Here is a 9,256-nt window from a genome sequence, read left to right as displayed (position 1 = left end):
AGTCTGGGAGGAGAGAGAGGCTGAGGGGAGTCGAGAGAGAGAGTGTATGAGGGGAGTAGTTGTTAATTAAAATGAGGGCAATACTGTCAATAGATGTTAGATTGGGTAAATGAGAGTAAAAAAACTCTTAGTGGAGTAAGTGGACAATTTTTAGGCTAAAATTGGGTAAGTGGTCACAGCCCTTAATCAAATGATTAATTAACACAATTGTATCTTCTTCTTCTTTTCAAGCACATCCACATCATCGCTCGTGTTGACTATGGTTGACTAATGTTGACTTTTTGTCCTTTTGCCGAAAACTCCAATTAGCTTCATTTTCCCACGATTTCTTCCGAAATCCACAACTCCACTTATATACTACAAAATAAATAAAAATGACTTAATAATATAATAATTGGTTTGAAGATTAGCTGAGTTCTAGTATTTAGAATGGAATTACACACATAGAAATGCATGTAATCACACATCTACATGTTCATATCGACGAATGAAGGCTAATAGAGAAATCAAGTGCTCCAAAGATGGCCGGATGCACCAGCGCAAGTGTTCTGAGATACCATTGATCTTTGATTCTAATTCGAGTTTTTATGCCATATTTCCTTTCAAATTTAGTTCGTCCTTGCAATGGGTTCAATTCATGAAGTATCATCTTCCATCTTGACCCAAAATTTAGATATTTGATGGTCGGTGTAAGTACAGAATGGGTATATATTTTCAAACTAATGAAAATGAGTCAATGTGTCAACAACTTTAAGAATCAGTCTTAGGAGTGCAGGCTGGTTCGCATCCTAAAATAGGATTGCAGTATAACTTGAATCCTAATTTAAACTGCAGATCGATCTCAATATCTCTAATGATGTTATGACTTTCTTGAATTACCAAACCATCAACAGAAACTAAAACATCACACACAAACACCAAATTGTTGACGCAGTAAAACCATTAGAAAAGGGAAACAACTGCGGGCACTATGCAGGTAACAAATCCACTAAAGAAATCAGTACATAAAGAACTTACTGACACTCAATCTTCCTAGACCCAATCTAGAAGGCAACTTTGTCTCTGCTTTTCTACTGATTATGAATGATGGATATGAACTTCCTTCATCAATCTTCAGATGGCATAACTCTCCACATAGTCGTCAATCATCTCAAGGCACAAAGGCATGTATGCAACACACATGAAGACATACACACAGATGGTGTTTTAAAGGTATGGTTTTCTGGGTTTGACAATCCTTTGGAAGCTAGACATGGAACAGCTTACCAAGACATTCTCAAAGAAGATTTTTTGGCTCAGTGCATTTCTAGAGAGATCTGAGGATAAGGGAAACTGAAGAACAGAACAGTGTGAGAACCTATTTATATGGAAAGACTTGAGCTAGGGCTGACTGTGTATGTGTAATAAAGATAACTCATTTGTTTAAGATCAGATACATTAAAAAAGCAAGCTTAAGACAAGCTGCTAGCTCAGCTTAGACACACAGGATTGAAACACAAGTCTCATCCTAAGCTAGGCTAGATAAGAACCTTCCGTCCTAAAACAACAAGCAATATGAATGCAATTTATACCGGATGATAATGTGTTGAGGAGAGTGGGACTTGAAGCTTTGAAATCTCCATATTTATGAAGTCCCAAGAGATGAACAAGTCCTAGTTATAATGACTCTTGATTGTTGAGCTAGGAAATTCCAATTTGATCTACAATATTTTGCACTAACAGTCGGTATATTGGCTTGAACCATTGTAATTTCTGAGCTCGTTTCTTGCTTTTGAAAGTTGAAATTAGATTGGTAATACTCATATCTGTCAGTTGTTAAGTATATGTGATACTAGTAAAATGGTGACTAATTAGACACGCTGTGTATTGTAGCATGATTCTCCCTGCTTCCTGGAATTTAGTGCTTCCCGCATTGGATCTGTCTACATATCGAAAGAAGGCAGCAATGTAACTTAAAATGTAAGGGCCTAGCAACACAAAAGAAAATGAGACATATCATTGGGACCAAAATTTTAAAAAGACAAAAAAGAATCGAAAAAAAGAAAAAAGAGAGCAATGGCTGCAAGATAGAAAATAGTTCGAGAAAACAGAATATAGTAGTGTTAGGATTGAGAATAACTAACTTCCTTTTCAGCCTCAGATTCAACATCGATCAGCCTTGTATATATACAGCCATCTCCAGTACTTTATGTATTGCAGTAAGATCTAATCTTGAGCAAGCTTCACCTGGAGGTGACAATTGCTTCAGAGGCACATTTCAGTATGGAATATCCATCAAAACGAATGATGGAACCTGCTACAAAACCACTACATTAGATATAAATAAATATATATCAAATGCCACGGCATAAACTAAGTACTAATATTTTAGAATATATATATATATATATATATATATAATATATATATATATATGAAAATATGAACAATAGTCAAACAATTTCCAGTTTAAATAGAAAAGAAGAAAAAGGAATAAAAGATTCTACATCGCAAAATTTCTTATTACCATCAATTAGTATAAACAAAAGACTGCCAGGTCAAACCTACATGTTTGGACTTTGGAGGAATGAATTAATTTGTACAAAAGGTCGTTTGGATAGCTCTAAGCTAGAAGTACTTTCTTTCAAGTTTTGTTGGTATGTAGATCATGGCAGCCATTTTCTTGTTATAAAATTACAAGACGTATATGCGATAACAGTAAGCAAACCTTTCGAATTAGCTAGCAATTAGAAATTCATCATAATCTGATCCAAATACAGAAGCTATAAAATAATAAGGTAGAAAATAAATAAAAAATGACCAAAAGAAAAAAGAGATGACCAATAAAATCCAAACCCTAAGAGCACAGCAGCAAAGACCAATATCGACTGTGATCTCTACAAAAACAAAACAAACAAATCGAAGAGGAAAGAATTACACGAACACGAAACCAAAGAACAAAAGTTCATCGATCAAAAATCTATGTAGGTCAAAAACAAATAGAGAATTGATTATACAAAGATGATAAATCACCTTCGTCAGTAGAGATTGGAGAAAGATTGAGATTACTTCTCGACATCAAGGTCAGTTCGTCGTCAGTTCATCATCTACTGGTTGAGGTTTTTTCATCTTCTTATCTAGAGCGTGGATTTCCGATAGAGTTTGGTATTTATACCAAGCACTCTAGAATTCCTCCACAATCCAGCATCTAATAAAATTCTTGAAAGTCGTTATTTAGAATAATTTTTTTTTTAAAAAGTCTTAATTGAATACCCATATAGTTTTAAGGGGTCGTGACCACTTACCCAATTTTAACCAAAAAATTGCCCACTTGCTCCACTAAGAGTTTTTTGACCCCATTTACCCAATCTAACTTCTACTGACATAATTACCCTCCTTTTAATCTCTCTCTCTCTCTCCCCCCCTCACCGATCTCTCTCTCTCTCTCTCTCTCTCTCTCTCTCTCTCTCTCTCTCTCTCTCTCTCTCTCTCTCTCTCTCTCTCTCTCTCTCTCTCTCTCTCTCTCTCTCTCTCTCACTGAATTCCGTCACGCTCGACGAATCCGGTGACCCAGACCGCAACGACTTCTCTCTCTCTCTCTCTCACTGATGCTCAACCCAGGCCTCCGGCGACCTAGGCTTCTGACGAATCAGATCGTCGAACTTCCAGTGCCACTGGAGCATCTCCACTGGTTGTACATGTCCAGGTCCATCGGGTTGTCAGAGACCCGAACCGTCGGGACAAACTGCTCCTCCTCGCCGGGCACGTCGGGTGCTATCGTCGTTCTCCTCCTCGCCGTGGACGACGTCGATCCGCGTCAGAGCTTTCTCCAATGACCAGTCGAAAGAGGTCGTCAAGCTTCTGGAGAAGCAGTCGACGTGCACCGCCGATGAGCTCCACCATCAACCTCGTCCCAAATCCAATCAATTCTGGAGCTTCAAGGTCCGGCCATTTGCACCTGCAATTTCACAGTTCTGGCCGGCCGATCAGACAGCAAATAGTGCGCCGGTGCCTCCGTCCCTTGTCCTTCAGATCCGGTGCCCAGAGCAATTTCTGGGTGCCAGAAGCATTTTTTTTTTTTGTACATTGTGAACCCCGAGAATGAGGAAGGAATTGCAATGTAACTGTGGGGTTTGTTTGATGGTCTACTGGGGGCAGTAGACACATTATTGGCCCCCAGTAGACTTCGATATGAGGGACAGGGATCACTATAGTGTGGTGTTTTGATAAGTTATATGTTGTTTTCTGTGTATTAAAGTCAAATTATCTGTGAATCCTACAAAAAGGTGCATTTTTGGTGGTCTATTGGGAGGCAGTAGAAACATTAGACTTTGTATTGGGGGGCAATAATATGATTACTGGGGGGCAGTAATATGATTATAAATTGATCAATTGTTCCTGTAGTGTATTCATTTTGGTTTTGGGAGTTCATACAATTCACTGAACGTCAATAATATGATTTTTGGGAGGCAATAATATGATTACTGGGGGGCAGTAATATGATTACTGGGGGGCAATAATAGCCGGATTCTGGAATCCGGTCACCGGTCGTCGGAATCCGATCACCGTTTGCCAGAGTCCGGTCACCGGTCGCCGGAATCCGGTCACCGTTCGCCGGAGTCCGGTCACCGGTCGCCGGAGACCGCGCCGGCCACTGGTCACCGGAGCACAGCAAGGTGGAGGGTGACTTCTCTCTCTAAGTGAGAAAGAAGGAGAGGGCAAAAAAGTCTCAAAAAAAAAGAAAAAAGAATTAATTGGGTAAAGGGGAAATAATCCCTTAGAGTGTTTTGGGTAAATGGGGTTAAAAAACAGTTGGTGGAGCAAGTGGGCAATTTTTAGCCTAAAATTGGATAAACGAGCATTTTCCCTAGTTTTGAAATCCAAAACAATCCGATAGACTTTTTTTTTTTTTTTTTTTTTAGAATTAGAAAACCTTTTATTCCAAAATAACAAATTACAGAAGACGGGAATGATCGGTGGTGGATATAGGTTCCCCACTCTCCTCCCTAATAATAACCTCAGTTACGGGTCCGTCATTCACAATGACATCCATGAGCCAAATGGGCCCAACCCCTAACCAAACTAATCGCCCCTCAACTTGGGCTTCAGAATAAGACCAATTCTGAGAGTCACGATAAAGCCCTGCAGCCAACATTACGAACAGCCACTTCTCATTCATCAACACCGTGTCCCAAACCAACCAGACCACTTGCAAGAAGAAGCCACTACCATATTGACAACAAGAAAACACCGAGAGTAAAGCATGTAGTCCCCAGAAATAACGCCATATCAATGGCACCTCATCCACACTGACCCAGGAGTCAAAGTACATCCTCATAGCCGACCTCAAGATGAAAAATACTCCCTTCGACACCATGACCCAAAACTGCCAGACCATGTGCAGGAGCTTTTCCCCATTACTTCGACCACAAAAAAGTACCAAGAGTAAATTGAGTCCCTGGGAATGACACGACACAACTACCAAAATAAGACTCCAACACCCTACCTCGAAAGAGTAGGGACTTATTAGACTAAACCAAAAAACTAAACCTAAAAAGAAAACCCTAACAAAAAACATAAATAAACCGCCACAACCCGCTACACTTCTCTGATCAGCCAACGTTAAAACTCCACTATCAACGGTCACCAGTGCAAAACCAACCCACATAGTTACCCTACCTTCAATTATGGAAATCACAAACCACCATCCTATCCAACACCCAATCCACAGGCTCCACTTCCTCTCCACACTTATCCACCCACTTGGATACTCCCACAAAATAACCCAAAAAAACCCATCAGAACACCGTCAAGAATCCAAGAAAACACCACACCAACGTAGCATCATCAGAGGAAGTTGGAAATACCAACCCATGCATCCACTGCAGAGAAGAGTCTGATCACCAACCATTGGGTCAGATCCGTCTAAGACTCACTGCCGCATAGATGAAATAATCTGTCATAAGGCAGAGAGCCAAGCAGCTCGATCGGAGGCCAGAAGCCACGATATTTCCCCCAGCCGTCTGTGTAGAATGAGGCGGCGCAATCGAGTCCACCTTTCCGTCCACCATTATTAGAAGTGAGAGCCAACCAATTCCAGAAAAGCTCCGACTTGTGTACCAACTTTCTCTCTGAGAAAACCAAAACAATTTGCCGCCCGTCCGGCTGCACCTACCACATGCCGACGAGGCATGGTGCCATCGCTGACACGGGGAGCCGCCGGACAAGCCCCAAAATATTTTTTGCCTCTCTCAAACCCTAGCGCTCCGTGTTTTCAGGGTGATATTCTTACGTAATAATCTGATAGACTCTTAATTGAATACACCTCTTTAAAATGAAGAAGACTCAAAAGTTGCAGTAGAGCTCATCAATAGTGAAAACAGATCGGCTCCCGAGTTTGGTGGCGATGGTGGCTATGGGGCTCTCGCACACCTCATGAAAAGACTCAATTACCTTGTGATTCTCTACTGTTGCATTTGAATATATGGTAATTAAATAAAATTGACTAAAGAATTAACTGTTGGCAAACAAAAAGAAAAAACCTTTGCGTCATTCCTCTGTGCATCACGTGGTCAGAAGCTGGTCCCTCTTCTTCATTCTCAATTTCAATTTCGCCCTCTAGAGGAATCACCGTATTTGGGCTTGACAAGCCTCAGCTTCAGATTGTCGTTGAGCTTCAGCTAGAAGACTCACTCTCGGGTGAGAAGATTTGGTTATGATATTACGGTATTACCCATTGAAATTCATTAGCAATTGTGTTGAAATGGTTCACTTGGTCAGTGGCGTAGCTAGAAATTTCATCTAGGAGGGTCAAAATATAAACAAGCTATTACATTGAAAAAAATCGTTTACTAACACATAATTGAAATATTTACATAATTACCTTATACCTTAATAAATTACATCACGAATGATACTGATTTGTTTGGCAATTAGATTGATTTATTGAAGAATATTAATTGTGATTCCATTTGCATTAATAGAAATTGAAAGAGGAAAGCATCAAATAATAAAAACTGAAAATAATTAATGTATTTAATTAGGTCAAAGATGAAGATGATTAGCCGAAGAAGCATTCTTTTCATTTCTTAGGAGGGTCATTAAAGTATTTAATATCTATCTATGTGGAGAGTTCAACCAATCAAGAGTTAGAATGAAAATTTGAGAAGGGTCAGCTGACCCCTCTCGCCCTATACTCCCTACGCCCATGCACTTGGTAGTCCATTTACCTCATGAAGCTATACTTAGAGGTCCTATTACCTTTCAGTGGATGTATCCTATTGAGAGGAATTTGGGAACATATAAAAAAATGTTACATATAAAGCTTGACCTTAAGATTTTATTGCAGAAGCATATATTGTTAATGAAGCAGTTACATTATGTTCTAAGTATTTTTCGTGAGATTGAAACCCATTTTAATCAAGCAGAATGGAATGTTGATGTAGAACATAACCAAATAGATTGTGGTTTATTAATGTTCTCTCAAAAAGTTCGTTCATGTAGTAGGAAAAAACTATATATTGCTGGACGGAAAGGAAGTTGTTAATGCTCATTGATACGTGCTATACAACTGTGACTAGGTGTAACCTTATCTCAAGTAAGTGGCTATTGTGCATTTCTGTTTATTAAGTTCAATTTTTTAAATCAAATTAATTATTTAATTGTGTAATTTACGCATGTAGTGAAAATAAGAATGAGTTGAGGCAAACAAGTAATGCCAACTTATATAAAGGACAAGAAAAAGAATTTTCAACTTTCTTTGAAAAACGAGTAAGTTATCCATGCTCAATTTTAAATAGTAACTTTTAAATTTATTTCTACAAATATGCTGAATTTTCTCAATGTTATTCATAGATGATTAACATGATGGAAAACCATATTGGTGGATGCAACTGATAAACTTTATTGTTTGGCTTGTAAACCTAATTTACGTGTCCATACATACACTGGTTGTGTTGTTGATGAAGTTTAATTTCACACAAAAGATCTGGACGATCATAGCACCTGTTTGGACCCAAAATAAGCATTTTGGCCTGACAAGGCGTGTCTTGGAGAAATTGAGCCAATGTCAGTGGCTCAAGCTATATATTGTCGACAAGTTCGAAATATATATTTAGAGGCTAAATAAAGCCTACTATGAAAGCATGGAAGCATGGAAACATGAAAAGTCAACTTTAGCACATTTTCCTACTTCGGCTAGGAGAAACCGAGCTAAACAAGGAAGGAGGGGCGGCAGACTGACCAAATGAACTTGAAATGAGCTGAAACTCTGCAGATCCATTCTAGACAGCCCAAGGATCATTTCTTATGAAGAGTGTAAGAGCGTTTTTTGAGTGGAAGACCTTCAAAAAATCAGCCCAATTTTCTACAGAAGCAAAACTGGAAAACTGGACCTGTAAGAGGTCCAGCAGCATTTTCGGCCCAACCACATAGAATAAAAATCTGAAAATTTGTCAGGATGATCTACACTCATAGTGGAACATTTCATATGAAGAAGTCGAAGGCATATAATGAAGTCTTGTTGGAGAAATAAGGGAAAAATTTGGTAAGTGGACCTGAACTATGGACTACTACGAATTTCAGTACAACAAGTTTCAAAACATAAACTTTGGTACATCAGATTCCAAGTCTGACCCAGTAAACATACACGACGTCAATGACGCCGTTAGTTTAGTGACAGGTGTCATAATTTAAAGGGTAATTTAGTCTCTTCAAGTTTTTTACTCTGAGCACCCAACCCTCTCGCTTCTCTTCACACACCGTGATAGTGCCGGCGAGTGTGCTCTGGAACATCTCCAGCCTGAAATTAGCTCTCGCCCCCTCTTTGAAGGCCTGTAGTTGTCCTCATCAGTATCTGCAATAGAACATCAACCTCATCACCACCACCATCGTCTAACACATTTTTATTCAATCCCTATTTCCTAATTGTATCTACAAAATTACATGAACATCACCACCGCCATCATCTAATAAAGATGCATTCCATTTCTATTTTATAATTACAATCCATTCCCAATTCCTAATTGTATTGAAACCCCAAATTAACTACAACAAGAGTTGGATGAGAGTACCTCGGCCGGAAACGGATTGGTGCTCAGTTTTTGCAACTGGGTCATCTCCGAAAAGCAAGCATCTTGGAGGTGTGAAGTGGGTTAGGGTTGAAGAATTGGGTTTTGGAAAGGGGTTTTGAAGGAGGGAGTGGGAGAAGAGCCAAATTGGGTATCTCCGGCCTCTTGAACCCGTACTTCTCATCGTCAGAGGCGGCAGACAAGGTGGA

Source organism: Rosa rugosa, chromosome 4 (genome assembly GCF_958449725.1).
Source record: "Rosa rugosa chromosome 4, drRosRugo1.1, whole genome shotgun sequence".
NCBI classification, from domain to species: Eukaryota; Viridiplantae; Streptophyta; class Magnoliopsida; order Rosales; family Rosaceae; genus Rosa; species Rosa rugosa.
The sequence above is the reverse complement of the archived record's forward strand: the minus strand, read 5'-3'. Positions refer to the sequence as shown.